The 25,505-nt window shown below is 37.3% G+C and overlaps 1 protein-coding gene and 1 long non-coding RNA gene across 2 annotated transcripts in view; one reads left to right on the top strand and one right to left on the bottom strand.

Moving 5' to 3' along the window:
• Positions 1–13,841, bottom strand: part of LOC147915115 (uncharacterized) — a 90,263-nt gene extending 76,422 nt beyond the window's left edge. Inside the window, exon 1 of the long non-coding RNA XR_015554422.1 lies at positions 13,687–13,841. This is a non-coding gene — a long non-coding RNA (uncharacterized LOC147915115). The remainder of the gene's footprint in view (positions 1–13,686) is intronic.
• The window catches only part of LOC147915113 (uncharacterized), a 55,694-nt gene that overhangs the window by 14,705 nt on the left and 15,484 nt on the right, over positions 1–25,505 (top strand). The window lies entirely within an intron of this gene.

Here is a 25,505-nt window from a genome sequence, read left to right as displayed (position 1 = left end):
ATAAAGCAAACACTACGTACTTAAGAATGAATTCAAGAGCTGAAAATGATGCATAAACCTTCCAAGGCTTATGGAGAGAATACTGAAATCAACGGGGAGGGAAACTGTATTTCTGAATGTGAAGACAACAATATTCTAAATATGTCAGATGTTCCCAACTTGCATTACAGCTTTGACATCGTCTCGGTGAAAGCATCGACATGATTGTCTTTATAAACTGACAAAAAAAAATCTCTAAGAATGCCTCTGAGAGCATAACCAGGTGAGAATATCAGAGTTTTCTGAAAGAGAGAATTGAGAGTTATTAACTCCCAGGTATTAAAGTTCAGAGTAAAATGATAAAAATAAAAGCAAGGTTTCCTTTTTGTGGAAATAAAATAAACTTCCGATATATTAAAAATTTAAATGTAAAGATTTATGTTACAGAAAGAAAGAAAACATGGCAATTGCCTAGAACTTTGGTGTGGTCGCTTTGTAAGCAGAGAAGTGATAGAAAATATCAAAATGGAAAAGAGCCAGAGATGATGCTATAAGTGTTTAGTTTCTGTACAAAGAAAATATCACAACTAAATTAAAAGAACAAATGCAGAAACAGTTTCAGAAAAAGTGAAAACATTTTAAATCAATATTGTATAAAGTGTTCATTTAGAACTTTAAGAAAATTTTCAACGACATACCAAATAATTAGAGGATATTATATAATAGTTACTTAGTTGAACAGATATTTATTGAACTTCTAGGTTCTGAGGATACTTACAAAAATATCATCATTGCCCTCAAGGAGTTTGTAGCTGCTAACCACATAAACATATGGGAAAGAAATGCAAATTAGAGGACTATGAAACCATCTTACACCTACTTAACTGGTATGATTAAAGCTAAATATAAATCTTTAGTATAGATGATTTTTTCAAACTTCCATTCACGTGGCAGGTATTCTTAAAATCCACGTACATTTTTGTACTTTTAAAATTTCACCATTATTCACATTAACTGTTGAAATATTCAGAAATTTATATTAGCAAAAAGAAAACATCATTTCTAGCATCCAGAAATAACTATAGCTAATATTTTAATGTACATTTTCCTCAACTTTTTTCTATGCATATTTATTTACCAAAATAGAATCATATAATGATATTGTTTGTAATCTCTTAGTCAAGTACATAGCATAAGTATTTTCCATATTAATAGTATTCTTCCAATTATAATTTTCATTAATTTCATCAAATTCTATTGTAAAGATATGCCATAATGCATTTCACTAATCTTCTTTTGTTAACTTTCTGTTTCCAGTTTTTCACTATTATGTAACTCATTCATTCAGTAAATACTCATTACATTAATTGATGTCTTAGGTTCTGTGGACAGAGTGACAGACACAGTACACGTGGTTCCTTTCCCCATGGGGTCATATTTTGGATTGCTGTTTGGTCATGCCATCCTCTTTGGGCTCAACTTGAGGCATGCAACACAGGCACCACACCCTATTGCTGCAGTATTCTACCTTCTCAAGGGGATGCCACAACCCTCTCCCACACCATACTGTTAGACCACAAGGCTCATGCTTCCCCGGGGCTCCCTGCTGCTCTCCTCCCTGTAGACTAAAAGAAAAGAAATATCTGACCCCATATTAGAAACACTTGTCCTTTTATTGCTGCCTAGGGCTGAATTCTATAAATTTGGATTGCTTCCTATATTCAGGAGACTAAGACCAAATTCATCATGCTTAACTTCTTTTTATCCTTGGTTATCACCTAAAATGTGAATTCTTGCAAACACCAAACTGATTCCTACATGTATTTCTCAAATGCTCAGTGATGCCTTTCTCTTAATTCAAATTTCTACCTCTCTGCATCCTCCCAAACTTTCTCACGGTGCTGTATGAAATTCTCCCTGCATTTCAAACAAGCTTACCTATATCCACAAACACTTTTCCTTATTAGCTCTTTATTTTCTCTGAGGAAATCACTACCAGCCTCTTATAGTCTGCTCACTGTCTCTAATACCCAACTACCTTAAGGTTGGCTGAGAAACTGGTGTTGGTAGGGTCCTTACTATGCATTATTTTACGTTTTCTTTCATGTCTCCTGCCCTAGGCAGTGGTCCTAATTTGTTTAATTTGTATTTCTGTGTTTGTAAATGTTCTTCCAAGTGTGGTTTTTTTGTGTATCAATTTTAAATATATTAAAAGATATTGAAGAATGACATCAGTAAGATGGCAGAATGAGAAGTCCCAGCCATTGCCCCTCCACGTAAACACACATAAGACAATGATATTTGAGCCAAAATACCTTTCTGAGAACTCCGGAGACCAGTTAAGAAGTTACAATACCCCAGACAAGCACAAAAACAAGAAAAAACACATTGAAACACGTAAGAAGAGCAATTTCCCTTTACGCATGTCAGCCCCTCCCCAAGTCGGCACAGTTCAGGGCCAAGAGAGATCTACTGGGCAGAGTTCTCCCTTGGAAGAAAGAGTGAAGCATGCATTCGATATCCCTTGCCTTTTGGCATGCCACCCAAGAAATCTACCTCTGTATGACCTCACACAGATTGCTGAGGCAACCAGCGTCCTTAGAATGCCCGGGGCGGGGTGGGGCAGCTAACTAAGAAAAGGAAAAGGGGTGGGCTGGCGGCTCTCAGTAGCCTGCATGGCTCTGCGGCATTGAGAGAAAAAAGAAAAGGGGAACTTGCACTCAGCTTCCTGGCATTCTAGCCCTAGGGAAAACCCTAGGGAAAAGCGGTGGGTGGCTCTCGGCAGCCAGCATGATGGTGCAGGATTGAGAGAAGGGGCTCAATCCAGAGACTTCTCCATCAGGGAGGAGAGAAAGAAGGGAACTTGCATCCAACCTGCCAGCACTCCAGTGCACTCCCCCACAGAAAAGGGGTGGGTGGATCTCAGCAGACTGCATGGCTTTGCAGGATGGATAGGGGTGTACAATCCTGAGACTTCTCCTTCAGGAAGAAGGAAGAAAAATGGAGCTTGCCCCCAGTTTCCTGGCGTTTCAGTGCGCTCTCCTAAGGAAAGGGAGTGGTTAGCTTTCAGTAAGCAGCATGCTCCTGTGGGGTTGAGAGAAGATGCCCAATCTTGAGATGTCTCTTCCAGGAGGGAGAGAAGTGGAGCTTGCTCCCAAAATCATGGCGTTCCAGTGTATTGCCCTGGGAAAAAGGTGCAGGTGGATGTGAGCAGCCAGCACAGCTCTGTGAGACAGAGAAAGGCACACAACCCTGAATCCTCTCCCCAAAGAGGAAGGGAAAGGGATAGAACTTACACCTGACAGTTGCCAGCAATATTCTGGCATTTTAGGAATGGGAGAAAATATTTGCAAATCATATATCTGATAAGGGGTTAATATTCAAAATATACAGAGAACTCATACAACTCAATAGCACAAGAACAAGCAATCTGATTAAAAAATGGGCAGAGGAACTGAATAGACGTTTTTCCAAAGAAGATATATACATAGCCAACAGATATATGAAAAGATGCTCGACACCACTACTCATCAGGGAAATGCATATCAAACCACAATGAGATATCACCTTGCATGTGTTAGAATGGCTATGATTAAAAGTCAAGAGATGACAAGTGTTGGCGAGGATGAGGAGAAAAGGCAACCTTTGTGCACTGTCGTTGTGAATGTAAATTGGTGCAGCCACTATAGAAAACAATATGGAGGTTCCTCAAAAAATTAAGAATAGAACTGTCATATGATCTAGCAATTCTACTTCTGCATATACATCTGGAGGAAACAAAATTGCTATCGCTAAAAAATACCTGCACCCTCATGCTCATTGCAGCATTATTTTCAATAGGCAAGACATGGAAATGATATGTGTCCATCGAAGAATGAAAGGATAAGGAAATACAGTATATATACACAATGGACTATTACTTAGCCATATAAGAAGGAAATTCTGCCATTTTCGACAACATTAAAGGACCTTGAGGGCATTATGCTAAGAGAAATAAAACAGAGAAAGACAAATACTGTATAATCTCAATTATATGTGGAATCTAAAAAACCAAACTCAGAGACAGAGAACAGATTAGTGGTTGCCAGCGGCAGGGGGTGGGAAGTGGGTGAAATATGTGTAGGTAGTCAAAAGATACAAACTTCCAGTTATAAGATAAACAAGTTCTGGGGATGTAAGTACAGCATTTTGACTAAAGTGAACAATATTGTATCACATACTTGAAAGTTGCTACGAGTAAATCTTAAAAATTCTCATTATAAGAAAAAGAAAGAAAGTGGCCAAAAGGCAAATTTCCTTGCAGAGTATCTTTGAGAGAGGACTGTAGGCTACACCATCTTATTTACAACTATTCTAGCATTTGTAAAAATGCTTTAGCAAAATATTTGAACTATTTTTTGCGAAACTTCCTTACAGCAGTGCTTCAGGTCAATTTCTGGTAGAATTGGCATTCCTGCTTGTCAGGAAGCCCCTTTTTGTCCACATTGAGGCTGGAGATGGGAAGTTGGGTACTGGCTAATTTGATTATCTTCCTGTTGATCAGCTTTGGCAAAACACACTTTAATAATAAGAAATGCAGATTTGTATGTTAACTTGCATATGACTTCATATTCTCTGCATGTTTATATGCAGGAATCTCAGAGGCCTGGGGTAGGAATGTGTGCCTGCCTGTGCACACCCAAATGACAGACATTCTTTAAATGTCTGTGGATTCTGTCCCTTCCCCCTCTGTCTCCTAGTCGTAAGCCACTCAATGTCCTAGTTGCTAGACTTACCCTCCTTCAACCCTTCAGCCAAAACAGCACACTAGTATAACAATGCTTCTTATAATTGAATACGCACACAAGCCATTTGGGATCTTGCAGATTTGGCTACAGGGGGTCTGGGGTGGGACCTGACATCCTGCCTCTCTGACAAACTCCCAGATGATACTTCTTGCTCCTGGTCTACAGATCACACTTTGAGCAGCAAAGGTCTACAGCAGGAGTCAGGAGACCTTCTGTAAAGGACCAGATAGTGAAATTTTAGGATTTAAGGGCCATAGGATCTCTGCCCAGCTACTCAGTTCTTCGGTTTTTATCGTGAAAGTAGTCATACGACAGGACAACATGTAAATTAGTGGGTGTGGCTTAGTTCCAATGAAACTTTATGTACTCTGAAATGTGAATTTCATAGAATTTTCACATTAGGAAATTTTATTCTTTTTTTGATTATTTTTTCTTCATCCTTTAAAAGTGTAAAAACCATTCTTACTCAAGGGCTACACAAAAACAGGCAGCAGGCTGGATTTGGCAGTGTGCCATAGTCTGTCAACCCTGCTCTAAAGCAGACTCTGGATGCACAGACCCAAGTGTGGTTCCTTGCTCAGGCACTTACTCTTTCTCAACCCAGTCACCTGACCTCTAAGAAATAACCCACCTACCAAACAGATAGAAGACAATTAACAAAATGGCAATACTAAGTCTTTCCCTATTGATAATTACTTTAAACATAAATTGATTAAACTCCCCAATCAGAAGACACAGAGTGGCTGAATTGATAATAAAACAAGACCCAACTATATGCTGTGCAGAAGAGATCCATATTAGATCAAGGACACACAGGCTGAAAGTGAAGGGATAGAAACAGACATGCCATGCAAATGATAAAAAAAAGAGAGCAGAGGTAGCTATACTTATATCAGATAAAATAATTTAAAAACTGTCACAAAGGACAAAGAAGGACATTATATAATGATAAAAGGATCAATTCATCAGGAATATATGGCAATTATATATACATCAGAGCACCCAAATATATGAAGCAAATATTACAGAACTGAAGGAAGAAATAGACAGCAATTCAGTAATCGTAGGAGACTTCAGTACCCCACTTTCAACAATAGATAGAACATCCAGATAGACATTGATACAGAAACAGAGAACTTGAACAACACAATAGACCAAATGGAACTAACAAACATACACAGCAAATTCCACCCAACAGCAGCAAAATATACATTCTTCTCAAGCACATGCAAAACATTCTCCAGGATAGATCACATCTTAGGCCACGAAACAATTCTTAGCAAATTTAAGAAGACTTAAATTATACATGTCTTTTCCAACCACAATGATATAAAACTAGAAATCAATAACAAAGAAAAATTGAAAAATTTACAAATATATGGAAATTAAAAAATACAGTCCTGAACAACCAATAGGTCAAAAAAGAAATCAAAAGGAAAATCAGAAAAGATCTTGAGACAAATAAAAATGAAACAACATACCAAACTTATAGGATGCAGAAAAAGCAGAAAACTTTTAGTGGAAAAAGAGGAAAAACTTATAGTGGAAACACCTACATTAAAAAGAAAAAAAGATCTCAAACAACTTAACTTTACACCTCAAGAAACCAAAAAGAGAAGGTTAAACCAATCCCAACATTAGAAGAAGGAAGGAAATAATTAAAAACTAGAGCATAAATAAACACAATGGAGACTACAAAAAACAATGGAAAATGCACTTTTATTCAACATTGTACTGGAAGTCCTAGCCAGAGCAATTAGGCATGAAAAAGAAAATCATCCAAATTGGAAAGGAAAAAATATGATCTCTGCTTGCAGATTACACAATTTTATATAAAGAATACCATAGAGACTCCACATACACAAGAAAGTTGTTACAACAAATAAATTCAGTAATGTTGCAGGATGCAAAATCAACATAAAAAATTGGTTGTGTTTCTATACGCTAATAACAAACCATCTGAAAAGGAAATTAAGAAACGATTTCAGTTATAATAGCATGAAAAGAGGAAAACACTGTAGAATAAACTTAACAAAGGAGGTGAAAGATTTCACTGAGAACTACAAAACATTTCCAAAATAAAGAAAACATATAAATGGAAAGATAACTGTATTCAGGAATTGAAAGACTTGATTGTTAAAATGTCCATACTACCCAAAGCAATCTATTCCTTTGAAAATCCCAAAGACAATTTTTATAGTCATAGAAAAAACAGTCCTAAAATTCAGATGGATCCACAAAAGACCCAGAATAGGCAAAGAGATCATGAGGAAGAAGAACAAAGCTGGAGGCATCACACTTCCTGATTTCAAATATATTACAAAACTTTGGTAAGTAAACAATATGATATTGGCATAAAGACAGACATATAGACCAACTGAACAGAATAGACAACCTAGAAATAAACCCATGAATGTATGGTCGCCTGATCTTTTGGCAAGGGTGCCGAGAAGACACAACGGGAAAAGGAAAGTTCTTCAATAAATTGTTTTGGGAAAACTGAATATTCACATGTAAAAAATGAAATTGGACCCACACTTACACGATACACAAAAATCAACTCAAAATAGATTGAAGACTTAAACATAAGACTTAAACTTAAAACTCTTGGAAGTAAACATAGGGAAAAGCTTCTTGACATTGGTCTTGACAATGACTTTTTGAATATAACAACAAAAGCATAGGCAAGAATAGCAAAAGTAGCCAAGTGGCACTACATCAAACCATAAACCCTCTGCAAAGAAAAGAAACAATCAGCAGAAAGAAAAGGCAACTACAGAATGGGAGAAAATATTTGCAAATCATCTATCTAATAAGGGGTTAACTTCCAAAATATATAATAAATTTGTACAGGTCAATAGCAAAAAAACCCAGATAACTCAATTAAAAAATGGGCAAAAGACTGGAAAAGATGTTTCTCCAAAACAGATATACAAATGACCAGCAAGTATATGAAAAGATGCTTGATGTCATTAGTTGTCAGGAAAATGCAAATCAAGACTACAATGGAACATCAAGACTACTTATGAAATATCATCTCACACTTGTTAGGATGCCTACAAAAAAAGATAAGTATTGGTGAGGGTATGGAGAAATTGGAACCCTTGTACATTGTTGTTGGAAATGTAAAATCGTGCAGCAGCTGTGGAGAACAGTATGGAGGTTCCTTGAAAAATAAAAATAGAGCTACCATATGATCCAGCACTCCCACTTCTGGGCATATATGCAAAAGAACTGAAATCAGATCTTGAAGAGATAGCTACACTATCTTGTTCATTACAGTGTTATTCACAATAGCCAAGATATAGAAATAACCCAAGTGTCCATTGACAGATGAATGGATAAAGCATATATGATATATACATAGAATAGAATATTATTCAGCTTTACAAAAGAAGGATCCTACCATTTGTGACAACATGGATGAACCTGGGGGGCATTATATACTAAGTGAAATACAACGTTCACCGAGGGACAAATACTGAATGATTCTGCTTATATGGGGATCTAAAATAGTCAAACTCATAGAAGCAGAGAATACAATAGTGGTTGCCAGGAGCTGGGGGTAGAGTGTGGTTAAAATGCTGAGTTGTTCAATGGGTATAAAGTTTGAGTTTGATTGATGAATAAATTCTAGAGATCTGTTGTATGATATAGTGCCTGTGGTTAACATTGTTACTGTGCACTTCAAAATTTAAGAGGGTAGATCTCATGTTAAGTGTTCTTATCACAAAACCAAAAACAAAAAGAACAAGGGTGGTAGAGGAAGCTATGCATGTGTTCAGGCAGAGAGTATATGGGAAATCTCTGAACCTTCCTCTCAATTTTGCTATGAACGTAAAACTGTCCTAAAAAATAGTCTTCAAAACAAAACAGGCCAAAACAAAGGGACGCAAGGAAACTTTGGAAGTGTTGGGTAAGTCTATTTCCTTGATTGTGGTAATGGTATAGTGGGTGCTTGTATATGTCTGAACTCCTCAAATCGTATGCATTAAATATGTGCAGTTCTTTGTATATCAATTATACCTCAATAAAGCTGTTTTTTTTTTAAGTTCAATTAGAAAGGTATGTTGCTGACAAAGTTATGGAAAATATTCAGTTGTACTAAAAATCAAAGAAATGCATAATAAAACATTTAAATCTATCAAATTAGAAAATACATTTCTTAGAATTAAATTCCAAATGTTTACAGTAAGATAGCATTATCATGCACAGTTGATGGGAACATAAATTGGAACCACAGTTCTGGAAAAGTTTGACAATGTGCATGAAGCCACTTTCAAATTTCTGGCTCTTTGATCCATCAATCTAATTTCTCAGAATAAACATTAAGAAGATAGTGATGTGGTAAAAAAAATTGTATACAAGTATGCTCAATTTAAATGTTCAACAAACGTTAACTGTTAAAATGAATTGTAGTATATACATGAAATAAAATATTATACTGCATTAAAAAGGGTATTATGTTAGACATTTCATTCTGTTTCTTATTTTATTTTCACTCGGTATTATGTCCATAAGAGCCCTCAGTGTGGCTATGTGGACACCTAATCTGTTCCATCTTACTGTGGCATCATGCTCCATAAGGGTACATTTTCCATATTTACACCTATTCTCTCTCCCAATAGTAGATGCCAGAGAGCCTCCAATTTCCTGCTAAATTGAATAATCCTGCAATGAAAATCTTTTTATAAATTACCCCTTAAGAAATTTTATAAGATTTTCTTTAGAATATAAAGACTAGGGATTAAAAGGCTGAATGAGAAGGTATGCCTATACTTAATATGGATAAATACTGCCAGATTGCCACATTACACTCTCTCCTATTAAGATCCCTATACCTGTACTTCCTTTCCATTTTCTGCATTATTCAGAGTTCTATTTTTGCAAGTCTAAAAGACTTAAAATGTTACCTCATTGTTCTTTTAAATTGCATTTCAATGACTAATGATGAGTCTGAACATCTTTTCCTATGCTGTCAGCCTTTGGTTTCCTCTTTTTGAATTGCATCTTCATATCCTTTGCCCGTTTTTTGGAATGATTCTGTGATTTTTGTTGATTTAGATTAATTTGCAGTCTATTTTAGATACTAACCTTTTGTATGTTTAGGATTTAAGAATATCTTCTCTCATTTGTTTATCTTGCAATCAAGTTTTCATCATGTCTTTTATCTCACCGAATTCCTTATTTTTGATGTAATCAGTATTCGTTTTTTTCCTTTATAGTTTGTGTTTTTGAACTTTTATTTAAAAAGATCTTTCTAACCCCTAACTCTGCATTTTTTTTTTAAAGATTTTATTTATTCAGTTTTTTCCCCCCAAAGCCCCAGTAGATAGTTGTACGTCATAGGTTCACATCCTTCTAGTTGCTGTACGTGGGACTCGGCCTCGCGTTGGACGGAGAAGTGGTGCTTTGGGGCGCTCCCGGGATCCGGGCCCGGGCCGCCAGCATCAGAGCGTGCGCACTTAACCGCTAAGCCACGGGGCCGGCCCCTAACTCTGCATTTTAAACTAACTTTATTGCTCCATCTTTCAGGGTAGACTATTAATCCATCTGGATTTCATCTTTTTATGTGGTGTTAGGTAGAGATCATTTACTCCTCTGTACAGCGAGCTAGTCTTTTAACGCTGTCAGTGGCAGGCAGCCTGTGAAATGGCCTCTAATGACCCTTGCTCCATGGTATTCACACCTTTGTGTAATCTTCAATTAAGAGTAGGTTGTACCTAATGACTTGCTTCTAATCAACAGAATATGGCAAATGTAATGGGATGTCCTTTCCAAGGTTGGGTTACAAAAATACTGTGACTTCTGTCTTGTTTGCTCTCTCTTACTTTTTCCTTCTTTCACTCTGGGGAAACAAGCCGCCATATTGTGAGCTGCCCCACGGAGAGGGCTATGTGACAAGGGACTGAACTATCTAGCCAACAGCCAGTGAGGACTTCAGGATTGTCAACAGCCCATAAGTGAGCTTGGAAGTAGATCTGTGGCCCACCAACAGCCAAGTGAGCAGGCTTGGAAGCAGATTCACCCCCAGTGGAGTCTTAAGATGACTGTAGCCCTAGCCAGCATCTCATTTGTAGGCTAATGAGAGACCCTGACTGAAGGACTCAGCTAAACTGGACTCCTGACAATTAGAAGCTGGGAGATAATGAATGTTTATTGTTTTAAGCCACTAATGTTAGGGCAATTTGCTAATGTTAGGGCAATTTATGCTATAGTAGACTCTAATAAACCATTAGCTAAATCTAATCTGTCCTTTATTAAGTTGTATATAACCTTATCATTGATTAATTCCACTCTTTTTTTATTGCTAACTTTGCCATATGCTCATATATGATAGAGTGTATTCCTCTGCTTTACTTCCTTTTTTAAAAAAAGAATTTAAAAATAATTTAAATTGAAGAAAAATGAAATCACAGCATATCCAAATTTGTGGACTGCAGCTGATTTCTGCTGAAAGGGAAGTCTATATTTTTAAGTGCTTGTTTTAGAAAACAAGAAAGATCTAAAATCAATGATCAATGATTTCACCTTACAAAGGTAGAAAAGGAGGAGAAAATTAAACCCAAATCATGTAGAAGGAAATCAATAATAAAAACAATTGCAAAAATTAGTAAACAGAAAATAGATGTCCAATAGAGAAAATCAATAAAAGAAAATCTGGTTCTCTGAAAATGTCAATAAAATTGATAAAACCCTGAACTGATGTCAGCAAATGTTTCCTGTAAAGGGCCAAATGTCAAATATCTTAGGATTTACTGATAAAGTCTCTGTGACTGATACTCATCTCTGCTGACTTGTCATAAAAGCAAGCATAGATGATTTGTCAGGAAATGTGCTCAGATGTGCTCCAATAAACTTTTGTTGACATTGACGTTTGAAGTTGGTATAATTTTGTGGTATCATAGAGCATCATTCAACATTTTTTCCCAAATATTTGAAAGTATAAAAACCATGCTTAGCTTGTGGGTTATACAAGCACAGTAGTGAGACAGATCTGTTTCCTGACTGCAGTTTGCCACCCTTTGCCTAAAAAGAATGGTCACAATGAAAAAAGAAGTCATATTGTCAGAATCAGGAATTGAAGAGGAGATGTTAACAGAGGCCTTAAAAACTTTAAAAGAATAATAACTATATACTACTAAAAACTTTATAGCATAAACTTGACATCTTAGTTGAACATAAAAAATTCCTTGGAAGATAAAAATTACAAAACTGACAGCAGAAGAAATAAAAATTCTGAGTATCTCTAATGTACTAAAGTTATCTTATTCATAATTAAAAACTTTCCTGTAAATGAATCTCAGACCCAGAGGGTTTCACTGGTGAATTCTAAAAAACATTTCAGAAAGAAATAATAACAATCCTACATAAGTTATTTCAGAAAATAGAAGAGTGAGTACATTCCAACTCATTTTATGAGAACTGTATTATGCTGATATCAAAACCAGACAAAGGTATTTTAAGAAAAGAAAATTATAAATTAATGTACATCATGGACATAGATACAAAAATCTTTAACAAAATAATTGCAAATCAAAACTAGCAATATATAAAAAAGATAATACACAAAAAACACATTTGACAAAATCAATATCTTTTCAAGATATAAACTTTTGGCAATCTGGGAATTGAAAGGAGTTTTTTCAACCCGATAAAGGACATTGATGGAAATTCTGTAGCTAATATTATACTTAATGATGAAGTCTGAGTTTCCCCCCTAAGATTGGAAACTAGGCAAATATGTCAGCCTATTTATTGGAGGGCCTGGAAATTTCAGTAAGTCAAAAATAAATAAAAGGCATATAGATTGAAAAAGAAGAAATGAAACACTAAAGTGCAAGCCAATTTTAACAGGCTGATTTTAAGATTTATATGGAAATGCAAATGTCCTGGAATAGACAAAACAATTTATAAAGAAGAACAAAGTTAGCCGATTCATAAAAGGGTTCTGGTTGCCAATTACAATGTGTGTGTGGGGTTTTCACCACCACCAAGCAATTCTATGAGACACCAGCAGGTTGTCCTACAATTCAACTCGATTCTGACACCATCTACTGGAAGATAGGGTCAGATCCCACACGTTAAGGGTTCAGTCCTACAAGAGCCTCCTCCCATTTCAGACATCTATCACAAGTCCAGGTTGTCATTGGGCTTCTCACCGATGGACTATAGATTGGAGGTTTCAATGATCCTCTCCTCAGGTTCAGTTAATTTGTTAGAGTGGCACACAGAACACAGAAATACATTTTACTTACTGGATTGCCAGTTTATTATGAAAGGATATAACTCAGGAACAGCCAGAGGGAAGAGATGCATAGGGCAAGGTATGGGGAAAGAGTGAAGAGCTTCCATGCCTTCTCCAAGCATGTCACTCTCCCCCTATCTCCATGTGTTCACCAACCCAGAAGTTCTCTGAACCCCATCCTTTTGGGTTTTTATGGAGGCTTCATTACATAGGCATGGTTGATTAAATCAGTGACCATTGGTGATTGAACTCCATCTCCAGCCCTCTGCCCTCTCAGGAGGTGGGAGGGGGTGGGACTAAATGTTCCACCCCTCTAATCAAGTGGTTGGCTCCCCTGGCAACCAGCACCCCCATCTTTAGAGGATTTCCAAAGTCACCTCATTACCTTAAACTCAGTTGTGGTTGTGCTACCAAACCAAAATGAGTTTGCTCCCTAGTGAGTTAAAATCAGACTCTCCACCAAAAGTAATTGTCACTCAAAGTAAAATACACTTGCAGCAAATAGGAGACCACACGGAATCATTTCCAAAGTTGTGGCTGTCCCCAAACAAAGAGAAGCAGGTCTTTTTATTTCGGGTGGGGAATGAGTATTGGAAAGGGAAGTGTTGTCATCACACGTAGGGGTGGGTCTTAGCTGGCGCAGGCACAGTCTGAAAACATGCTCTCACATACCTCACATCTTATGCTAATATGGCCCAGCTCCTCCTACGGTGGAGATTTTAGTGTCAAGATGAGGAAACGGGTGTTTTCTGGTCATCTCTAGGTCATCTGTGCAGGCACTGCCCTTGCAGTGGGGCTCATCTAGTTCAGGCCGGTTGATGCTGGTATCTCTTCCCAACATAGCCTTGAAAAACACCCTTGAGGGAGTGGCTAGCACCTTTAAACTTCCTTGAGCTGCTTAGGGAGTGCACCAGTGACAGTTGAATGGACTTGTTATGAATAACAAGACATCCATTTCACCTTTATGGCTCTGAAATGATTTCAGGAACTGAGGACAAAAGACCAAATATTATAACAAAAGATTCTTCCCGTTGCTCTTATGGCTCAGGAAATTCCAAGGGTTTTAGGAGCTTTGTGCCAGAAATGGGGAGGAAGACCAAATACATATTTCTTATTATAAATCGCAGTATTACAACTCATAATACTTGATTTTAAGACTTGTATTAATGCTACAATAATCGAAATAAGTGTGGTATTGGTGAAAGGATAAATACAGATGAACTGAACAGAACGGAGAGTTCAAAGACAGATCCACACATATATAATAAATTGATTTTTGAGAAAAGTGCTAAGGCAATTCAATGAGGAAGGGGAATACTTTTAAAAAAGTAGTTCTGGAACATTTCGATATCCATATGGAAACTTACCCCTTACCTCATCCCATTCACAAAAATTAACTTGAATAAGAGCGTAGGCCTAAATCTAAGAGTTAAAACTATGAAACTTCCTAGGACAAAAGAGAGCAAGCAAATATTTCCTATATAGGACACAAAAAGCACAAACCATAAAGCACATAACGATAAACTGGACTTTTATAAAACTAAAAAAAATTTGGTCTTCAGAGGACATTATTATAAAAGTGAAAAGATGAGCCACAAAAGGAGAGAAAATAGTCCTGATACATTTCTCTGGCAAAGAACTTGTGCATATTATTTGTAAAGAAGTCTCAAAACTTGATATTGAGAAAGCAACCTAATAAAAAGGAGGGAGAGGGCCAGCCCAGTGGCACAGTGGTTAAGTGTGCACGCTCTGCTTCCGAGGCCCAGGGGTTCACAGGTACAGATCCCAGGCGCACACCGACGCACCACTTGTCAAGTCATGCTATGACGGTATCCCACATAAAGTGGAGGAAGATGGGCACAGATGTTAGCCCAGGGCCAGTCTTCCTTGGCAAAAAAGAGGACGATTGGCATTGGATATTAGCTCAGGGCTGATCTTCCTCACACACACACACAAAAAAAGTAGGGGGCCGGCCCCATGGCTTAGGGGTTAAGTGTGTGCCCTCTGCTACTGGCAGCCCGGGTTGGGATCCTGGGCACGCATTGACGCACCGCTTCTCCGGCCATGGTGAGGCAGCATCCCACATACAGCAACTAGAAGGATGTGCAACTATGGCATACAATTGTTTACTGGGGCTTTGGGGGAAAAAAAAAAAGTAGGGAAAATATTTAAGTGAGCATTTCACAGAAGAAGATACATAAATGGCCAAAATGCACAAAAAAAGATGCTCAGCATCATTAGTCATTAGGACAACACATATTAAAATCACAATGAAATACCAGTATATAAAATTCCTAACAATAGTAAGGTGGTGAGGACATGGGAAATGGGAAATGGCACAAGCACTTTGGAAAACGATTTTATAGTTTCCTTATAAAGTTAAATAGATACATGTTGTACCATCCTGCAATTCCACAAGGAAAGCTGAAGACCACACAAAGATGTGTACATCAATGTTCACAACAGCTTTATTCAAAATAGCCCTCAAATGGAAAACTGTCAAATGTCCATCAACAGGTAAATGGATAATCAAAATGATAGTATGTCCAAGCAATGGAATACTACTCGGCAATAAAAACGTACTGGGCGCCTGATACACACAGCAACGTGTATGAATTCTAAAAATATCATATTCAGTAAAGAACCTAGGCAGATAAAAGTGCACACTATATAATTCCATTTACATGAAATTCTATAAAATGCAAACTGATTTACAGTTACAGAAAGCCGATCATTGTTTTTCTGGAGTCCTGGGCTGGAGGAAGGAATTGACCGAAAATGGATATGAGAAAATTCTTTTAGGGAAAGGAAATGTGCTGTATCTTGATTGTGGTAATGATTTTATAAGTATATATAACTTTCAAAATTCATTGAATTGTACTCTTTAAACGAGTTCATGTTATTGTATAAAAATTATACAGCAATAAGGTTAATTGAAAAAATGTTTGGGAAAAAATCTAAATGTCTAGTAATAGGGGAATATAAATATATTGCGGTATATTCAACTACATGTTTGATCATTATTTGGCTATTAAAGTTGTTTCTAGGAAAAATTTATTCTGTTATAAAATTAAATAAAAAATATGTGGAATGATTCAACAAAATGTATAAAAGTTACTAATCTCATCTTATAGAAAAGATCCAGAAGAATATAATAACAATAAGTGTAAATAATCTGATGGCCCATTAGAAAAATGGTTAAATATTGGTTAATCATTTTCATGGAATACTCAGAGCAGTGCAATTTCAAGTGAGTCAACAGGTAGCACTAAAACATATATGCTATTTCCACACATATTATTTTCTATATTTGTTACAATTCTGAGAAATTGATGTGTTTTTACTTTTTACAGGTGAAGCATGAAAAACTAGATTTAGTAACTTTTCTCTGAATTGCTGCTTTTATGTATTTCCAGTTGGAGAGTCAATTGCTACTACCTTTTTGGAAGCTTATTTTTAAAGAACTATTTATTCAAATAAAATAATGTACCTACTCTTTTATCCAGTAATGTCACTTTTCATAGATTTATATAAATATGAATGTTTTGAGACTAAATATGCATGGATATTTATCGCAGCATTGCTATAATGGCAAAATAATTGGAATCAACCTGAATGTTCAAAAGGGGGTATTGACATAGTGCAAACGTGTATTCAACTACCCTAAAATAAATGTGAGGCACTCATCCTGTGGAAGAGTATACTGTTATTAAGATATGAGTTAGTTTTACACATGTGTGTGTGTATATATGTGCGTGTGCATATATATAACATAGACTGTACGTAGTCCATCCTCATTGTTCTTGGACTCTGTATTTGTAAACTCTTCTACTTGCTAAAATTTATTTATAACACCTAAATCAATACTCACAGCACTTTCACAGTCATGTGCAGAGTGGCGAAAAATTTGAATTGCCCAATGCATGTGTTTCTAGCTGAGACTGAATAAGAGGTTAGTTCTGCCTTCTTGTTTAAGCTCTCATACTATAAACAAGTGTCCTGATTGTGGTGTATTTATTGCCACGTTTTTCACTGCTTTTTGGGCTGTTTGTTGGTGATTTTGCTGTTTAAAATGGCCCCCCAAGTATAGTGCATAAGGCTGTGTAGTGTTTCCAGGCGCAAGAAGGTTGAGATGTACCTTGTGGAGAAAGTGCGTGTGTTAGATAGGCTTCTTTCAGGCGCGGGTTATACTGCTGTTGTCTGTGAGTTCAGTGCTGATGAATCACCAGTATTTGTTACACAAGGTGTCTTTAAACAGAAATACACATAAGACAAGGTCGTTATGTTGATGGGTCGATGAAAATTTTGCGGCAAGAGACCTTCAGGAACCTAACCGTGAATTTGGCCTAGGACAATGACTCAGTATTCACCAGTGCGGTATTCAGGGTGACTTTATAGAATGAAACTGCCATGAATAATGAGACTCTATTGTAATATATACACATATATGTATATATCTGAAAGCTTGACTAAAATGTATTTGCGAGAAAAGCAAATACAATCAATCCTTTCCTTTATTTCCAGTAGAAATAAAGCACAATTTTACCAATGTCGTTTATATATTTGCACATATTTGTGTAGCTATGAAGAAAAGCATGGACAGATATGCATGAAGATATTAATGTCATTTTCCTCTGGGCAGTAAGAATGGTATAGGTGAGGAAAGATTGTTAATTTATTTTTTGTTGTGAGGAAGATTAGCCCTGAGCTAACATCCATTACCAGTCCTCCTCTTTTTGCTTGAGGAAGAGTGGCTCTGAAGTAACATCCGTGCCCATCTTCCTCTATTTTGTATATGGGGTGCTACCTCAGCTCGGCTTGATGAGCAGTGCGTATGTCCACACCCGGGATTCAAACCTGCGAACCCCGGGCCACCGAAGCAGAGCATGTGAACTTAACCCCTATGCCAACCCAAGATTGTTAATTTTTAAAAAATATATACCTATGTGTAAACTTTCTTATCACATATTACTTTTACTATAAAATAAATAAAGGAAATGAAAAAAACATTGTTTGCCCAAGGTCAGAGAACTAGTAACTAAAAGCAATATGACTATTTTCTTTCAGTCATTAATTTATGATTCCTAATCCAGAGTTCTTTTTGCTACATCATGTTGTCATTAACATTAATACATGTGTGGATCGTACTGGTATCTAAATAAAATTAACAACAAATAATGTTATGCTCTGATGTTCTATAGATGATCTGTAGATGTGCCTATAAAAGGGAATTTTGTGAGTTGTTAGTAGAGTATTTAGTTGTTCATTACTTTATCCCCTTTCAAGTTAGATGTAAAATAATAGTAACAGTATATCAGGGAGGATCTGAGGGCGGTAATGTGACATCATTATGCAGAATTTGAAAAATATCCTGTCCCTTCGTATAATACCCTGGACTACTCAGTATAATAATCTATAATGACTAACTCTTATTGAGTACTTGTTGAGTACTTATTAAGTCAGTTACTTGACATACATAATTCCACAATACTTCAAATTGTAATTTAAGCTTCATTTCCCCCTGAATTTTCTTCTTTATCTGTTAATGGAGAAGGCCTGCTCCTGTTCAGTGCCTCAGAGGAGATATGAAGATGGGCAGAAGGTGGAAATAGTCTGCACACCTTTCTGATTTTACATTCCGTAAGTCAGAGCCTTGAGAGAGATTTAGATATGTTTCAGACTAAGGCGATTTGTGGCGGGTCATGTCAGATACTGTTAATTCTCCCCAATATCTCTTTTCTCTTTCTTTTACAGTAACAGTTCCACTTTTAGTTCTATTTCTCCCAGGAAAATAACATCATTTCCTAGCCTTCTTTGAAAACCCACTGAGGACACGGGAATAAATTTTGTCTAAGGTAATCTAAGTAGCGTGTCATAGACCAGATTTGGGCACTTTCTTTCCAAGTGGGTCTGTGCATCCACTTTGCCTCTATTTACTTCTTTGCCTTTTCTGTTTTCCTGACACTCAAAATGTCATCATGATGGCTAAAGCCAGTGCAACCATGAGTTGATCTCAGTTACGGTGGCCATGTGTGGCGGAACCACATGGTAGAAAGATTTGGTGTCGCAGATACACGCTATCACTCCTGGACAGCCCACTACTTACTTTTGCATGAGGGAGATTGTACTTATATTTCATTTAGCCACTGTCATTTTGGGTTTCTGTTACTCATAGTTTAGCCTCTTCCTAATTAATACTTGAGTTTATAGGGAGGGGAATTGCGGAAAAAACAGGGAGAGCAGGCACTTCTCCCGCAGACCACAGAGATACTCTCTACAACTAGCACGTCAGGAAGGAGCAGAAGGAACCTGCACTCTTTCTAAGCCAGCAAAGAACGACTGCGTGGGATCTCTATGAGGGTGGAACCTGGGCAGCCTCACAATAGGTGCCGTGTTTGCAAGGAACAGAGAAATGCTATGAACTCTGGATGTCTTATATATGATGTAATTCTGGGAACAGTTGGTCAAATATTTTTAAAAATTCAAAGCGTAGTGTGTGTTGGGTAATTATTTCTTTCCTCGTTAACAGAATAACATCCACCTAGTGCCACCAACCTGCTAGGTATGCTGCATAAATTATTTCATCTAATATCTATAGGGACCTAGAAGATAGAAATTATTATTTATACAGAATAATATTGATAAAGATAACTGAGAGAGTTTAAGTAATTTGCTTAACATCACATAGCTAGAAAAATCATAAGCAAGCTAGCTTTCAAGCACAGGTCCATCTCTTTTCACACATGAATAAAAAACAAAATTAGTTCTAACATGTTAGAAATCATTAAAGGAAAGTTCTAATGAAATTCTAAATAATTGAATCCTGAATACCTGCTTGTAAAATGATATATCATTTTATATTATATGTATGTAATATACATAAATATGAATGAATCACATACTTGAAATTCTAAAGAAGAAAAAGTATTTTAATATTTTACATGCATTTTAGCAATTTGAGGCAAGACCTTGTTTAGTAGATCTGGTAGTCTAATACCTTTAGGTGAGATAACATACGTGGTATTCAGACACATATCTGAGAGGAATATGCTCCATAACGTGACAATATGTAGAAAGAATAAATACTTTATATCTTGATGTTTTCTAAATTAAAAAAAAAAAAACTTGACTGGATCCTCCATTTTTTTAGTGTTAGCAGGAAATAAAATCTCAGTTATGCCTGTGGCGGCTACTGATACTTTTCCAGGATCATTTAAAAGTTCTGAGAGATTTACCTAGTCCAGAAAATTTGGGAAAAGGTTTCTAGTTTTCCATATATCTTGACGGCCACTGTAATCCTCACTGACCGTACCAGTGTGGCGCATTCTAGGGAAGCGACTCTACACTCACTTGGCCAAGCTCAGGCACAGTTATTTTCTACTCCCAGCTCACAAAGCTGTTCTTAGTGTAGATACCCCAGCGCATGACCTGAGTGCCAAACATGCACCTCCTAGAGCTCATTACGTAGCAGAAATCCTATCTCCTAATTATGACCAGGGTCGATTGCTTCTGCCGGTAGGGTAACTCCTTCCTGTGACTATTGATCTACCAGAATAGGGGCCCCAAACTGGTAGCAGCCATGGTTTTTTAGCTGGACTCCCACTGTATCCTCAGGTGGAAGCATTATTCCTCTGGAAAACAGGACTCTGGTTTTAGAGAGCCCACATTTGAGAGGACGGGAAGCACCAATTCCAAATGGGCTGTTGGGATTGAAGATGAGTAAGATGAATAGGGACTCTCCTAATTCCCCATCTTGGTTCATGGGCATATGTATTCTATTGAATGTGGATACTGTGCCATACAGTGGCCATTGGGTTCTGCATCCTGAAGGACATTTCCCTATCATTGCAGGGTGTTATCTCCAAGCTGATGTCTCACCTACAACCCTAAGGGTCCATTTTATCATTCTCTCTGGCCAGCCACTTATGAATGGTTTTTGGTATGTAGTCCCTCCAGATGCCATTTCCCCTAATCCACCTATTCCCAGTATTCCCATCTTGCTCCTTCTGATCCCTGACCAACCAGTCAAGTAGTGATGCACTGCCCATGAATCTTACAAAAAGTAACTGATTAAGTATACAGTTTGAAGCTCTGTGCACTGAGGGGATTTCCTCCATTTGTCTTTTGGGATTACCCCTTACTGAAGCTACAGTACAGCAGCAACTCACTTTTCAGCTTGGGCTTATATGTCAAGCGGACTCATTCTATGAACAAAGCTTGAGTTTTTTTCTTCCTCTGATAGGTGATCATAGGGAATCCTCTATGAGGCCATAGGTATGAGCTAAGGGAGAGACACAGACGTAAAAATGGTAGGTGACATGGGGGTCTGGACCACTTATTTGTGTAGCTAACTTGTACCCTCTAGACCTGCTCATGTGTAACAGGGAGCACTCAATTTGTCATGGACTCCAGTGTGAGAGTTTCGTCGACTAAAAGCATGCCCATTCTGATTTAACATTCCGAAGTTAGAAAGCAATTACAAGTCTGTGTAGATCAGACTTGGGTCAGGCCTCTATTTATTATATAACCTCTATACACCCTTACTCTAATAGGTGGGTCATGATGGAGGTTTGGATCTTTGAGTACCCAACAATCTTCCATAGGATGGTTCTACAGGAAATTGGGTATTCTTCTTTATCCAGTTATATTTAATGAGCAAAGAACAGGAGGACCCTTTGGGGAAGGGCCAAGGAGTGTATTCAGCTTGTCCTCACCTGGTCCTTTTATGATTACAAAATAACTACTGTGGTTCCAGGCCTTAGATACAGATATGACAACGTCAGCATGTATGTCTTCATTTATATTAATAAAGGAACTGTCCTCAGAAGTCCCCAGCAGGCTTGCCTTCATGTTTCATTGGCCAAAATTGTGTCAAATGTCCTTACTTAAAAAAGTCATTGAAAGGGGTATGGGGTTTGCATGATGGCTTAGTCCAATCAAAATTTATCCCTGGAGTTGGGGACAGGACCACTTTCCCTGGAATTTTAAGAGATGAAAAGAGAGAAAAAAAAAGAAACAAAGCATTTCATCAACTCCTCTAACTTTGTTCAAGTCTTCTCAAATATTATCCTTAAAACAAAACCACACATCACCAGCAGGTTATGTCAACATATGACCTGGGAGAAAACCACAAAACTTTTCTACCCTCCTATGCACCAGTACATGCTAGAATGCAGGCTAGTGGGTATTTTTGTGAAAAGAAAGAAAGCATTTCAAAAATAAACCTGACCATTTTTAATGTTTGTTAATATGAAAACAAAATGATAATCTTTTATATGTATACTGGAAAGTTCATTGCAGTAAGCTTTGCTTAGGCTGTTTCCACCAAGTGAAGCAATTCAATTAAGAAAGTTAATTTATCTGAGTGGATCTGTTAGTATCATTGGACAGCAAAACAACAACACAAAGTGGTTGTGAATTGCTCAGCACGTACTATCATTAATACCCTCTCCACATACACACATGCACAGACTTTATTATAGGAAAGTAACTTCTCTATAGGATACTTAGCTGACCTGAATGTGAGTTACTTTCGCATGGACTTAGAAGATAAGGTAGAAGGACGCAACAATAAAACGGCTCAACATCCTTAATGCTGACTAGATGGCTGTGGAGCTGTCAGGCATCCTGAAGACGGCGTTGCTTTCAGCCTCCTTAAGGTGCAGAGGACTCTAGACTTGTTATTATTAAGCTTAAGCCAGGTACTAAGTGCATGAATTTGTCAGACAAAAGACTGCCATTGGAGATTAAGGAATATTATATTTTAGAAATAATACATTCTGCCTTTGTGAATAGCACAGAGTCTGATGACTGGGTCTTTGTAAACATTTTATAAAGACATAAATAAACCATTTTTGACTTGAAATTGCAACCATTTTGAAAAACCTGAAAGCTGTTTGAGAAAGGAAATGCCAAATTTATTGCAAGTCAGTACAAAAGGAAACACTTGTCTGTTGAATATGTTTCACAGAACTATATAGTTAGTGGTCTCTTAAGGTATAAAAGAATAGCCCAATGTTTTTGTATATTTTATTTTGATGGCTATCTTATCTGTGGAGCTAATAGAAAATCAAGTACGGCTTTGTGAAACTGAAAGGTTTTCAAACATTCTTCTACTGGATGACTGAAAATAAATAAATAAAAGCAAAGTGATTTGGGAACTGTGGGTAGTGGTTAGCTACTTTCCTTCTTGCTACAGGGTTTAAAAAACAACCTATGAATCCACATTTTTATAGATTTCATTTTCATTACACAAAAGTGATATATTATTATTAGCCAAGCAAGTAAATTGTTACATGTCACACGTGGGGCAAGATTTTGCTTTTTCTCTTGTACAGATACATATCTTGAATAAAACCTGGCAACAAATTAGATGCTGACCCCCAAGTATCTGCATTACCGCAGGCTACATCAAGAAAATGAAATCCTCCTAGGTTTGTGCCGTGGATCTTTATTCAGATGATTCTTTCTAGACTGATGCTTTGCTGAAGTGAGACTGGGATTGCTGTTCAAGATTTATTCTTCTTGTTTTCTTTCATGAACTGTGGAACATGTGGCCTCTATGGCTTGAGAGGGAAGGATACTTTTCTCTGACTCTGTATCGTAACAGATTTTCTATGGAGATTATTCCAGATCAAAGAAGTTTAAACTGATTCTTCTTCGGGGCTAGTGTTCAACTCAGTTTCTATAATACTCTGGTTTTCTTCCCCCTGTGAGAAGAAAAGGAAGGACGGTGAGAAAAAGATTGTACGCAGATTGGTTATCTTGAAAGATAAATGACCATCTCTGTGATTTGGGGGTAGGCTAATAGACCAATTAGCATCTACTGCCATGGGTCTTCTGAGTTAGAAGAACAGGAAAACGTGATGTGGGGTTACCTTACGCATCATTACTGTGGTACATTAGTAATAAAATCAAAATGAGATGGAGGGTCTCAATGGCGTTAAACCCCAAGACAAGAGGGAGAAAGAGTAAAGAACCAAAAGGTTAATTAAGGGAAAGCTGGCCTTCTTCTCAGCCTCTGGTCAACTCTCCTCACTCTCCCACCTCTGTCCTCCCCACTGCTACTCTACACTCTGCTGAAGTAAAGCCATCCATCATTTCTTGCATGTCTGCTTCCCAAATCTAGTCATAGATGACTGAGATATCCTCTTTTTGTGAGCGGCAGCACTGTTAGTCTAGAAGAGCAGATGGGCAGCTTGGTTTGAACGAAATGTCAAGCTGACTGTGGAGCTTGCCCCCACCACCTCTGCGAATGACTAGTCTTAGACACAGCTGCTACAGCTATTCATCTGAAGCTAGACCAAGATCTCTTCTCGATCTCAATTTTTGCAGTCAAATTTCAAGCACAGAAAGACAATGATAGAAAAGTTACTTTGACTTAAAGTTTACTTGGCATGAAGCTCTAAATTGATTCTCTATCTGCTTTATAGCTGCCTATAAATACCTTCCCAGTAAAGTTCTTACAAGTCCTTAAACTCTACATCCAGCAACCATCATTCTTCACCACTAATTAACCCTGCTCTCCGATTTCTACATTTGTGCCAACTACACTATTATACTCCCCATTTCCTAAGTGAACTCTTGTGATATTATTTCTTCTTTCACTCCTTAAATGCATATTTTCCGAAAGCTTGGACCATAATCCTTTACAAGAACTCTTAGATTTATACCTTCCTCCCTATTCTCACTGTTAGTGCTGAGATGTAAGCTTCCAACTTGCAGGTACCAAACCCTTTTACCTGATCTTTGTCTCTTTTTGCTTTATCACATTTGTTCATAGAATAGGTGCAACATCTAATGTTTGATGAACTCAAACGCTGTGGGTTTCATTGTCTGGTTTTATAAGAGATTATATGGCGACAATGGGTGACTTAAGTAACACTATGTGCCCCGGTTTTCTTGTCTGTTACCTGAGGTTAATGATCTACCGCAGATAGTTACCATAAGGATTTTAAGGAGACTTATTTAAACTATTCATCACAAGAGAAGCATTACATGTATTTGTTATTTTTGTTGTTGTGTGTTATCTGAAAAAAAATTCCACTTTTGTGCTTATTAATTAAAAGTCCAGTAGTTTTCTGCCAACTATTGGATACAAATTCCTCAATGTGGTTGTACTGACCTTCTGTTATATCATCCTTCCTTGCCTAATTATTCTTTTTTTTTTTCTCTTGAGGAAGATTAGCCCTGAGCTAACATCTATGCCAATCTTCCTCTATTTAGTATGTGGGTCGCCACCACAGCATGGCTGATGAGTGGTATAGGTCCACGCCCGGGATCCGAACCCACAAACCTGGGCCACTGAAATGGAGTGCGCTGAACTTAACCGCTATCCCACAGGGCCAGCCCCTGCCTAATTATTCTTAATCTTTCCCCTCAGCTATGGGTAAACAAGCTGTAGTCTCTACTCTTCCCTAGAAACCCAGTATCCAATCCCAACTTTGTGAATGTTATCCTTTGTTTAGAAATTCAAACCCCTTCTTTCATAA

The sequence above is a fragment of the Ceratotherium simum genome, chromosome 15 (assembly GCF_057802395.1).
Source record: "Ceratotherium simum simum isolate JZ-2026a chromosome 15, ASM5780239v1, whole genome shotgun sequence".
In the NCBI taxonomy this organism is placed as follows: Eukaryota; Metazoa; Chordata; class Mammalia; order Perissodactyla; family Rhinocerotidae; genus Ceratotherium; species Ceratotherium simum.
Note: the sequence above shows the minus strand (reverse complement) of the source record. Positions and strands in the feature narration are given on the sequence as shown.